The sequence below is a fragment of the Pongo pygmaeus genome, chromosome 14 (assembly GCF_028885625.2).
Source record: "Pongo pygmaeus isolate AG05252 chromosome 14, NHGRI_mPonPyg2-v2.0_pri, whole genome shotgun sequence".
NCBI lineage: Eukaryota > Metazoa > Chordata > Mammalia > Primates > Hominidae > Pongo > Pongo pygmaeus.
In genome coordinates, this window is record NC_072387.2 from 120,930,345 (window position 1) to 120,943,036 (window position 12,692).

The window sequence follows — 12,692 nt, forward strand, 5'->3', positions numbered from 1 at the left end:
ATTTCATTGTACAGATATACTAAAGTTGAACATTTTGGGGTTATTTGTAGGTTGTTACAATTATGAATAAAAGCACTCTGAATATCTGTGTACAGATTTTGGCATGAATATAAGTTTTTATTTCTCTGAGATAAATGCCTAAGAGTGTGACTGCTGGGTTGTATGGTATTTGTGTGCTTCATTTTATAAGACATGGCCAAATAATTTTCCAAAGTGTCTGTGCCATTTTACATTCCCACTAGCAATGCATGAGAGGTCCAGCTTCTCTGCCTCCTCACCAGCATTTGGTGTTATCACTGTGTTTTAATTTAGCTGTCTTAATAGGTATTGAAGGAAATAACGTATGTGGTGGTCCATTTCCAAGACAAAGTACCTCGAATAGGCTTGGGTCTGCAAACCACCAAAGAACAGACTACATGAGGCCCCTACTTTGATAGCCAGCACCTGCTTGTCGGGGCCCCTTACTTGCCCTCACCCGAACCAAAGAAGTTTAGTCTAGAATAAAAGTTTACTAGCCTCCAAAATAGCTTGCTTTATCTATTCTTATCAACTTGCCTACCTAGGTCATAGGTCAAATATTTAAAAAGCCCCTGAGCTAACTATAACTGCAATGCATTGTGGACTGCAACAGAATGCAGTGAGGTGACCCTAAAAATATACCTAAAAGCCCCTACTCAATGACCAATAGGCAATGTCTGGGAAGATTGTGACCCCATAGTACTCATCTTATGAGGAATCAGGGGAGGGACCTGTGCACTAGGGGATAAATTGCTTATGGTAACCGTGTTGAGTGTGCCTGTCCACCAGGCCCCCAATCTTGCAAGACTGTCATTAAAAGTCTCGCTTCTGCTGCTCTCTGTGTCTCTGAGTCCCTTCTTTAGGTTTGAAGGGGTGAGTTGGTTTCTCACAACCTGGGGGCTCATCCGGGATATCTGTGCCTGCGTGCAGTGGGACTCTAGCCTAGAGGGGAGACGTGTCCCACCCACTTTAGGTGGCCCACTCTGTCTGGGCATAGCAGCTCCTGCAGAAGTCATAGACAAACCCAAGACTGTTATTCAGGAGGCAGTGGAGACGACACAGGGTAAAAAGCAGGCACTGCAGAAACCAGGCAACTTTTGCACTAGCCAAGGTTGGAAAATTGGACTGTAAGTATTGCCTTGGTGGTGGGGCATTTTTGGAGGTCAAGTGTGTGTGACTGAGATGTATCTTAGATACAAAGCAAGTGTGGAGTCCCAATCTGTGGTTCTGTTCTCCCACAAGGGAAACAGCCAGAGATGGATGAAGCCATTCTCAGGGTGTGCAAGAAAGCTCTTGTAGCAGGGGCTGCATACCGAGGGAAAAGCACAGACAAAGAGACTAACTGAAAATTCTAGGCCTAGGGAACAAAGGAAACAGAGAACTAAGGAGACTCCTTCTGACATTCCCACGGATAGTCTGTTGGGGAGAATGCTGCAGGTTTGGAGGGACAACCCTCAAACCAGGGACAAGGAAAAGCAAAAGATGATAAAGATTGCTGTCTTATTGGGCCCAAAGATCCCATTTGTAAGCCTTTGGTCTTTTGGCCTAAGTTTGGCTCAGATGAAGATTGGGTGTGCCAAACTTTAATTCCACATATGAATAATAAAACCTCATCCTCACAAGAAGAGATGGGTTATGCTCTCTTTTGGGTCAGGGAATTAGCCCCCATGTTGGCTCGTCAAAGAAAAAGAAAAAGAGCATAGTAAAGAGCCCTCACCTGATAAAAAGCCCTGGGATGCCCTAAAACACTTGCGCACCCCCCTCTTCCCCTGCCATACATCTCACAAGATAAGGAACAGGGAGATCAGGGGACAACAGGAAGGCTGGCGGAAGAGAAATCTGGGGGCCATGAGGAAACTAAACCCACTGCTCCCTTAAATCCTTATCTGAACTTAAGGAAAGAATTAAAGCAATGTAAGAAGAACATTAAGAATTTCCCTATTCACTCTAAACAGGAGATGTCCAACATGTTTCCTCTTAAAGAAGGCCCTATGGGACTGGGAGAAGTTGGATTTATGAGTGTGCCTTTAACAAGTACTGAGGTTAGGAATTTTAAAAAGGAAATGTGGCCACTTTTAGAAGATCCCCTTGGTTTAGCAGAACAGCTAAATCAATTTTTAGGACTCAATTTTTATACTTGGGCTAAGATAATGTTTATCATGAATATCCTGTTTACTGAAGAAAAGAGGGCAATAATTAGAAGGGCAGCCATGACCATTTGGGTGAGACAGCATCCTCCTGGGCAAGGAGTCCTACTGGCTGAGTGGAAATCCCCAAATGCGAATCCTGAATGGGATAACAATGACCCCAGGGATTAGGCCCAAATGCAAGACCTTAGGGAACTAATCAGGGGGATTAAAGAGTCCATTCCTAGGACACAAAATGTCTTGAAAGCATTTGAGATTCAACAAGAAAAAGAGGAGACTGCCTCTACATTTCTGCAGAGGCCCTGGGATCAAATGAAAAGATACTCAGGAAATAGATCCAGAGGATCCAGTAGGGCAAGGCGTTTTAAAGGTTAATTTTGTAACTAAAAGCTGGCCTGATATTGCTAAGAAACTACAAAACATTGATATTGATGGATGGAATGAGAAACCGATTGAGGAATTACTGAGGGAAGCTCAGAAGGTCTTTGTAAGAAGAGAGGAAGAGAGGAAGAGAAGCAAAACAAAAGTCAAAAATCATGTTTTCCACTGTAGAGGAAGTAATCAGAAAGAGATTAGATCAAGAACCCTCTCAGAGGAGACAAGGTAATACTAGGTCTCAGCAAAGAGACTGGAGGCAAATACAAGGAAAAACTCCCAAGACTGTAAGTGGATGTTGCAAATGTGGGAAACCAGGGCATTTTTTTTTTTTTTTTTTAATTTTGAGACGCAGTCTCGTTCTGTCGCCCAGGCTGGAGTGCAGTGGAGTGATCTCTGCTCACTGCAAGCTCCGCCTCCTGGGTTCATGCCATTCTCCTGCCTTAGCCTCCCGAGTAGCTGGGACTACAGGCACCAGCCACCACGCCAGCCTAATTTTTTTGTATTTTTTAGTAGAGACGGGGTTTCACCATGTTAGCCAGGATGGTCTCGATCTCCTGACCTCGTGATCCACCTGCCTCCGCCTCCCAAAGTGCTGGGATTACAGGCGTAAGCCACCGCACCTGGCTGAAACCAGGGCATTTTAAGAAAGAACGTCTGGAATGGAAAAAGGAAGAAAAGGTAATCCCCATTATGAATTTTAATGAGGACTGGGAGTCAGGGGTTCCTTCTAACCAGGTCCCACCAGGAACCCTTCATAAACTTGAGAGTGGGACCCGAAGGGGAAAAAATGACATTTTTGGTCGACACTGGAGTGGCTTGCTCTTCCTTAATATACCCACCAAGGGGCACAGACCCTCTAAGGAAAAGTTAACAGTATCAGAGTAAAAGGGGCGGGATTTCAAGTTCCAATATTCAAGAAAATGTTAATTAGGCAGGAATCAGAACCAATTAAGGAGTCACTCTTATATGTTCCCAAGGCAGGAACTAACCTCCTGGGTTGAGACTTGATTGTAGATTAGATTTAGCTTTAGGATTAGGAGTAGAGGAGGGACAAATACAACTAATGATGGTTCTCCTAACAGAGGAGGAAGAAGGTAAGATTAATCCCCTTTTGTGGGTTAAGGAAGGCAACAGGAGAGGATTAAAAAATCACACCCTTACAGACTGAATGAAAACATCCAGGAGAAAGAGTTTACAGGAAACAATGTCCCATACCCATGAAGGGAGGAAGGGTCTCCAAACGGTAATAGAAGGACAAATTAAAGACGAACTATTGAGCTGGGTACTCAGGAGCCTGCGGCCAGGTGAGCGTGGGCGGGGCAGCGAGGCGGAAGCTCCAGGTGCAGGCAGCGGAAGCGCGTGTCTCCAGGTCATCGCGTCGGGCTCCTGGGATTTGGCGGCAGCTGTGGGAGGATGGCAGAGTCCTCGGATAAGCTCTACTGAGTGGAGTACACCAAGAGCAGGCGCACCTCTTGCAAGAAACGCAGCGAGAGCATCCCCAAGGACTCGCTCCGGATGGCCATCATGGTGCAATAGTCCATGTTTGATGGAGAAGTCCCACACTGGTACCACTTCTCCTGCTTGCGGAAGGTGGGCCACTCCATGCGGCACCCTGACGTTGAGGTGGATGGATTCTCTGAGCTTTGGTGGGATGACCAGCAGAAAGTCAAGAAGACAGCGGACCCTGGAGGAGTGACGGGCAAAGGCCAGGATGGAATTGGTAGCAAGACAGAGAAGATGCTGGGTGACTGCAGCAGAGTAGGCCAAGTCCAACGGAAGCAAGTGCAAGGGGTGTTATGGAGAAGATAGAAAAGGGCCACATGCGCCTATCCAAGAAGATGCTGGACCCTGAGAAGCCACAGCTAGGCATGATTGACCCCTAGTACCACCCAGGCTGCTTTGTCAAGAACAGGGAGGAGCTGGGTTTCCAGCCTGAGTACAGTGCGAGTCAGCTCAAGGGCTTCAGCCTCCTCGCTGCAGAGGATAAAGAAACCCTGAAGAAGCAGCTCCCAGGAGTCAAGAGTGAAGGAAAGAGAGAAGGCGATGAGGTGGATGGAGTGGATGAAGTGGCCAAGAAGAAATCTAAAAAAGAAAAAGACGAGGATGGTAAGCTTGAAAAGGCCCTAAAGGCCCAGAACGACCTGATCTGGAACATCAAAGACGAGCTAAAGAAAGTGTGTTCTACTAATGATCTGAAGGACATGCTCATCTTCAACAGGCAGCAGGTACCTTCCGGGGAGTCGGCAATCTTGGACCGAGTAGCTGACAGCATGACGTTCGGTGCCCTCCTTCCCTGTGAGGAATGCTCAGGTCAGCTGGTCTTCAAGAGTGACACTTATTACTGCACCGGGGATGTCACTGCCTGGACCAAGTGTATGGTCAAGACACGGACACCCAACCAGAAGGAACAGGTGATCCCAAAGGAAGTCCAAGAAATCTCTTAACTCAAGAAATTTAAGGTTAAAAAGCAGGACTGTATATTCCCCTCAGAAACCAGTGACCCAGTGGCGGCCATGCCCCCACCCTCCACAGCCTCCGAGCCTGCTGCCATGAACGCCCCTGCTCCAGCAGATAAGCCATTATCCAACATGAAGATCCTTACTCTTGGGAAGCTCTCCTGGAACAAGGATGAAGTGAAGGCCATGATTGAGAAACTCAGGGGAAAGTTGATGGGGACGGCCAACAAGGCTTCCCTGTGCATCAGCACTAAAGAGGAGGTGGAAAAGAAGAAGAAGAAGATGGAGGAAATGAAAGCCAACATCTGAGCTGTGTCTGAGGACTTCCTCCAGGACTTCTCTGCCTCCACCAAGGGGCTCCAGGAGTTGTTCTCAGAGCACATCTTGTCCCCCTGGGGGGCAGAGGTGAAGGCAGAGCCTGTTGAAGTCGTAGCCCCAAGAGGGAAGTCAGGAGCTGTGCTCTCCAAAAAAAGCAAGGGCCAGGTCGGGGAGGAAGGTATCAACAAATCTGAAAAGAGAATGAAATTAACTCTTAAAGGAGGAGCAGCTGTGGATCCTGACTCTGGTCTGGAATACTCTGCGCATGTCCTGGAGAAAGGTGGGAAGGTCTTCAGTGCCACCCTCAGCCTGGTGGACATCGTTAAAGGAACCAACTCCTATTACAAGCTGAAGTTGCTGAAGGATGACAGGGAAAGCAGGCATTGGATATTCAAGTCCTGAGACCGTGTGGGCACAGTGATTGGTAGCAACAGACTGGAACAGATGCTGCCCAAGGAGGACCCATTGAACACTTCATGAAATTATATGAAGAAACACTAGGAATGCTTGGCACTCCAAAAATTCACAAAGTATCCCAAAAAGTTCTACCCCCTGGAGATTGACTACGGCCAGGACAAAATGGTGGTGAAGAAGCTGACAGTAAATCCTGGCACCAAATCCATGCTCCTCAAGCCAGTTCAGGACCTCATCAAGATGATCTTTGATGTGGAAACTATGAAGAAAGCCATGGTGGGGTATGAGATCGACCTTCAGATGCCCTTGGGGAAGCTGAGCTAAAGGCAAATCCAGGCCGCGTACTCCGTCCTCAGGTCCAGCAGGTGGTGTCCCAGGGCAGCAGCGACTCTCAGATCCTGGATTTCTCAAATTGCTTTTACATCCTGATCCGCCACGACTTTGGGATGAAGGAGCCTCTGCTCCTGAACAATGCACAGTGTGCAGGCCAAGGTAGAAATGCTGGACAACCTGCTGGATGTCGAGGTGGCCTACGGTCTGTTCAGGGGAGGGTCTCATGATAGCTGCAAGGACTCCATCGATGTCAACTATGAGGAGCTCAAAACTGACATGAAGGTGGTTGACAGAGATTCTGAAGAAGTTGAGATCATCAGGAAGTATGTTAAGAACACTCATGCAACCAACCACACACGATGCATATGACTTGGAAGTCGTTGATAGCTTTAAGATAGAGTGTGAAGAGGAGTGCCAACGCTACAAGCCCTTTAAGCAGCTTCATAACTGAAGGTTGCTGTGGCATGGGTCCAGGACCACCAACTTTGCTGGGATCCTGTCCCTGGGTCTTTGGATAGCCCCGCCTGAAGCACCTGTGATGGGCTACATGTTTGGTAAAGTGATCTATTTCGCTGACCTTGTCTCCAAGAGTGTCAACTACTGCCATACGTCTTAGGAAGACCCAATAGGGTTAATCCTGTCAGAAGAAGTTGCCCTTGGAAACGTGTGTGAACTGAAGCATGCTTCACATATCAGCAAGTTACCCAAGGGCAAGCACAGTGTCAAAGGTTTGGGCAAAACTACTCCTGACCTTTCAGCTAGTATCACTCTGGATGGTGTAGAGGTTCCCCTTGGGACCAGGATTTCATCTGGTGTGAATGACATCTGTCTACTGTATAATGAGTACATTGTCTATGATATTGTTCAGGTAAATCTGAAATATCTGCTGAAACTGAAGTTCAATTTTAAAACCTCCCTGTGGTAATTGGGAGAGGTGGCTGAGTCGCACACAGTGGCTCTGGTATTAATTCACCCTAAGTACTTCTGCACCAACTCACCTGGCCGGATAAGTTGCTGGTGGGTAGTACCTGTACTAAACCTCCTCAGAGAGGATTTTGCAGAAATGCATTAAAAGCTCTTTCCCAAATTTTTTAGTCTCTTGTTTTGTGTTGTGTTTGTGGGGAGAGGTTGTTTTTGTTTTTTCTTGACAGGTAGATAAAACTGACAAGCTGGAGAGAGATTCTGTTTGCATAGATTAGTCCTGTGGAAAAAACCAAGCTCTGCTACAATATCTGCCTTAGTGGTTTTCCCAGGGAAGAAAAAATATGCTTCCACCCTTTTTTTTGTTTGTTTGTCTTTAGTTTTGATTTTGGAAAGATGTTAAGCATTTATTTTTAGTTAAAAATAAAAAATTGATTTCATACTAAAAAAAAGATGGGTTATTGAAATGCTGTATGTCACCATACAATACTCCAGTTCTCCCAGTAACGAAACCAGATGGGTCATACAGATTAGTGCAAAATCTAAGGTCTATACATAAAATTGTCCAAACTTGACATCTTGTGGTGCCTAACCCCTACACCCTCCTTAATAAAATACTCTATATACATAAGTGGTTCAGCATAGTGGATCTGAAAGATGCATTCTGGCCATGTCCCCTAGACTCTAAGAGTAGGGACCTCTTTGCCTTTGAATGGAAAACCTCATAACTGGGAGAAAGCAGAGGTATCACTGGACTGTGCTGCCACAAGGTTTCACGAAGCCCCAAACTTACTTGGTCAAGTCTTAGAAAAAGTTCTGGAGGAATTCCAACCATCCGAAGAAACCCAGTTGTTACAATATGTGGATGATCTTCTAATTTCTGGGGAAAGGAGGGCCGAGGTATCAGAAGCCACCATAAGCTTACTTAATTTCCTAGGGGAAAAGTGGTTGCGAGTCTCCAAAACCAAATCGCAATTTGTAGAAGAAGTTAAATATTTGGGACGCCTAATTAGTGAAGGAAAGCAGAGAATAAATGCAGAGAGAATATCGGGAATAGTGGGTCTGCCCTTGCCTAAGACAAAGAGAGAACTCCAAAAATTTTTAGGTTTAACTGGCTACTGTAGGTTATGGATGGACTCATATGTTCAAAGGACAAAGATTCTGTATTTTAAGTTACTAAAGATGGAACCCAACCCCTTGCAAAGGTCCCCGGAAGAAATTAAGGCAGTGGAGGATTTAAAGCAAGCCCTCACGACCGCCCCAGTCCTGGCCCTCGTATCTTTAAATAAAACGTTTCATCTGTCTGTAACAGACCAGGCCCTTGGGGTGCTCATTCAAACCTGGTGGGGTGGAGGGGGTGGGCGGGAAAGAGGCAACCTGTTGCTTTTATCCCCAAGCTTCTCAATTCTGTCTCAAGAGGGTTTATAATTGCTTATGGAAGCATTTTTAGAATTGTTGCTTTAAAATTGTGTCAGATATCATCTCAGTGTTCGCATCTGTATTGGTTCCCTAGAGCTGCCATAACAAAGCAACACAAACTGTGTGGCCTAAAACAACATAAATTTATTCTCTCACAGTTTTGGAGGCCAGAAGACAGATCAAGGTGTCAGCAGGGCTATACTCTCTCCAGAGGGTCTTCCATGGAAGATTGCATTCATTGCTTTTTCCTTCTGGTGACTGACAGCATTCTTGGACTTGGGGCTGCATAGGTCCAGTCTCTGCCTCCATCTTCATATGGCCTTCTCCTTTTCTCTGACTCAAATCTCCTTTTGCCTTTCTCTTATGGGGATATGTGTCGGCGAATTTGGAACCCAGGGTTATCAAATCTCAAAAGCCTCAACTTAATTACGTCTATGAAGATCTTACTTCCTAGTAAGGCTGTATTTGTAGGTTCCAAAAGGTGGACATAGCTTATCTTTTTGTGGGCCACTGTTTCAACCCACTACAGCATCTGTTTATTGTCTTTTCTTATTGAAGTTGCAATCATCCTAGTTCCTGGTATATTCAGCAGTTTTGAAATCGTGCCCCGAACATTTTCAGCATCATGTTGTAAAACTGTGGGTCCTCTTCAGTCTTTTTGGACAGGCACTTACCTATTTATGCATTGCATGTAGGCATGGGTAGGGGTGGATGTTCAGTTCCTTGCTGGGCCCTGCCAGTATGGGAAGGAGGTGGGGCAGAATTTGGCTGTGACTGGCATTGCCACGAGCATTGCTCCCTCATTGCCATTGGGCGAGGATGAAAATTTGGCTGCCAAGGACCCAACATGTTGATTCAGCTGTTTTTTTGATACTGTCACTTAGATTGGAAACATTTTTATGTGACCAAAATATTAAATTATTAAAGTTTTAGTTTTGAAAATTACTGTAATGAGAGACGTTAAAAGATTTAGGGGTAGAACAGGAAAGGAAAAGGTCAAGCACACTTGTTCAACCTATAGCGAGATAATGAAAGAGAATTTGTATATTTTGTCTTTTATATGGCTTGGCTGTTTCCCCACCCACATCTTATCTTGAATTTGTAGCTCTCATAATTCCTGTGTGTTGTGGGAGGGACCTGGTGGGAGATAATTGAATCACGGGGGCAGTTTCCCCCACACTGTTCTCAGGGTAGTGAATAAGTCTCATGAGATTTGATGACTTCGTAAGGGGTTTTCCTTTTCACTTGTTCTCTCATTCTCTCTTGCCTGAGGCCAGGTAGGACATGACTTTCACCTTCTGCCATGATTTGAGGCCTCCCCCGCCACATGGAGCTGTGAGTCCATTAAACCTCTTTTTCTCTATAAATTATCCTCTCTCAGGTATGTCTTTATCAGCAGCATGAAAATGGACTAATACAGTCTTATCTGGGGTCAGTACGGTGTCAGAGCATTCCCTGGGGGAAAATTGATTCCATCAAAATATCCTGATTGGCAAACAATGATGCAGTCATGATTTTAAAAAATGTAGTGGGGAGATTGTGGCTTCTGGATGGTAAGGCCTGGGCTGGAATGTTGATCCCCACTGACCACTGACCACATGATGGTGTGACGGCGGGTAAGTTGTTGGTTATCTCTGAGTCCTCAGTCTTCCTCATATAAAGTGGAGGTGATGTCTATCTGACAGCACTTTTGTGAGGATTCAGTGATGTAATGTGCATGGGAACAATTCATCAATCACAAAGTAGTCTAAAAATGTTTCTTGGAAGTCAAGTATAAAGCCAAAAGACAAAGAAAATAATTCACATTGAAATAGTCACTTTTTGAAATATCCAGTTGTTGAGGGGAGGGCTGAGGAAAAACTAAAAATTAAAAAAAGAACAACAACAACAAAAATGAAGTCCAGATGTGGTGGCTCATGCCTGTAATCCCAGCACTTTGGGAGGCCAAGGTGGGTGGATCACCTGAGGTCAGGAGTTTGAGACCAGCCTGGTCAACATGGCAAAAACCTGTCTCTACTAAAAATACAAAAATTAGCTGGGCGTGGTGGCGGGTACCTGTAGTCCCAGCTACTTGGGAGGCTGAGGCAGGAGAATTGCTTGAAGCTGGGAGGCAGAGGTTGCAGTGAGGCGAGATCACACCACTGCACTCCAGCCTGGATGACAGAGCGAGACTCTGTCTCAAAAATAAATAAATAAATAAAAAGTGAAATATCCATTTGTTGATCCATTTATTGATAAACAATTATGGAATGGTTTAGTAGAAATAGGATAGTGTTGGGCATCAGAAATATTTGCATCCTGCCCTGCTGCCGACTTACTGGAAGGGCGAACAAAGGACTGAGGGATTCGAATCAGAGACTGTTTTTACTGGAATAGCTCTTCCAGGCCTTTCATGCAACCCCTTGTTTCTAGATGAGAAAACTGAGGCAGTGACTAGTGACTCACTAGTTACTGAGTAAGTCAGTAGCAGGACATCATGGAAAGAGGTGATGGGACATTTGTGTCTTTTCAGAAGAGAGCACAGCCGGAATTACAAATAAAATGGCATCATTTGATTCCATTTCTAACCGCCTTTGGAATGGTGTTTTGGAAAGAACACCAATCCATTGCTAAGACTGTCCCTAGGGAACAAAAGTTCTCTATCGAGAGATGTTCTAAGATACGATCATGAACTTCTCCTGCCTTTCTGGAGAAATGGGAAAAATCACACACTTTAATGTAAATAACACCCCCCAGCCTGATCATATCAATGTGTTGAACAGAGGTAGGTACAGCTTGTCTACAGCCAGAACAAGTTTGCATACAAAAACTTGCAACAAGCTGACAGCTGCTGAAAGAAAGGTTCTTGATTCCCAGAGAATGTTGGTGAGTCGAGTCCTTTGCAGGTGAAATACTGTTGACAGGGTTTATCTGTACAAGTCTTTGCCAGCTCCCTGATGACAGGGTTTATCTGTACAAGTCTTTGCCAGCTCCCCAAGGACCTTCCATTCTCTCTTCACCATAGCTTGTTCCCTTTTGATAAACTGGAGTTTCAATGCATTGAAAATTTCTTGAAAGTGAGTCATTTCCTGGGGATTGGAAAGCGTTTTGTTTTTTGTTTTGTTTTGTTTTCCTCTGTAGAGACTTTGGTTTCCTTCAGGGCTGACATTCAAAATACTGTTAACAACCTTTGAGTCTGGCGCCTGGTCGTGACTAGCCTGACTACACAGAGGCAGAATATGAACCCTGGCTTTCTGTGACACTCAACCCAGACACTTTTTGGTAATGCTGTTCCGTCTCCACACCACAAAAGCGCAAAGAGCCCTTGCTGAGCACCAGGAGGCAGCGGTGTTCTCTGTGTGCACACGTATTCTGCACCCGTGTATGTATGTTTTGCAATGTGCTGCAGTAGGAAAGGGTGAGAGGGCGGATTTTCCTAGACTCTGTTCTTAGACATAATCCATCACGCTCTGTGATGGTGAATCTTATGTGTCAACTTGACTGGGCCACAGGGTGCCTGTGATATCCTGAGATATTCAGTCAAACATTCTCCTGGGTGTGTCTGTAAGGGTGTTTTGGGAGAGATTAGCATTTGAGTGTGTAGCTTGAGTGTAGCAGACGGGCCTCCCTAGGTGGGTGGTGGGTGTCCTCCAACTCTGAAAGCTTGAAGAGGACAGAGGCTGGCTCTGCCCTGAATATGCAGAGCTCCTCCTGCCTGCCTGCAGCTGGGACATGGGCTATTTCCTGCCTTAAGACTGGAACTGAAACATCAGCTCTTCCTGAGTCTCCAGCTTGTAGACTCTGCAGGTCTTGGGACTTGTCAGCCTCCATAACCACGAGCCAATTCCATATTATAAATATCTCACACACACACACATATACACACATATACACACACACGCATGTATTCACACACACAAATACACATGCACACACACGCACACACACCCCACACATACACTCACGCACGCACATCCACACACGTGCACACACACATGCACACGCACACACACACGCACATCCTGTTTCCCTGGAGAACGCTGACAAATACGCAGGCTCTGAGGTTATGTTTCTTCAAAGCTTATGCTATTAGACAACAGCAAGCTTTGAATGCCGTTATTTTTCAGAGTCAATTAGGTTTTCATCTCTTTTTATTAAGAAAAAAACCATGTTTCCTCTAACTTAATATTTAAATATGTTTATTTTATTTGTCATCCTTAGAATAAGACAGTTTTCCTTTATACAGAATGTTCCATAATTTGGTTCCTGCTCCCAAGGTTGGGAGTGAGTAGTGAGTGCAGGCTCTGCC

At 45.3% G+C, this 12,692-nt stretch overlaps 1 pseudogene; it reads left to right on the plus strand.

The window, feature by feature from the left end:
• The first annotated feature begins 3,956 nt into the window (after positions 1-3,956).
• On the plus strand, positions 3,957-6,989 carry LOC129011632 (poly [ADP-ribose] polymerase 1-like; annotated as a pseudogene).
• Positions 6,990-12,692: the final 5,703 nt, after the last annotated feature.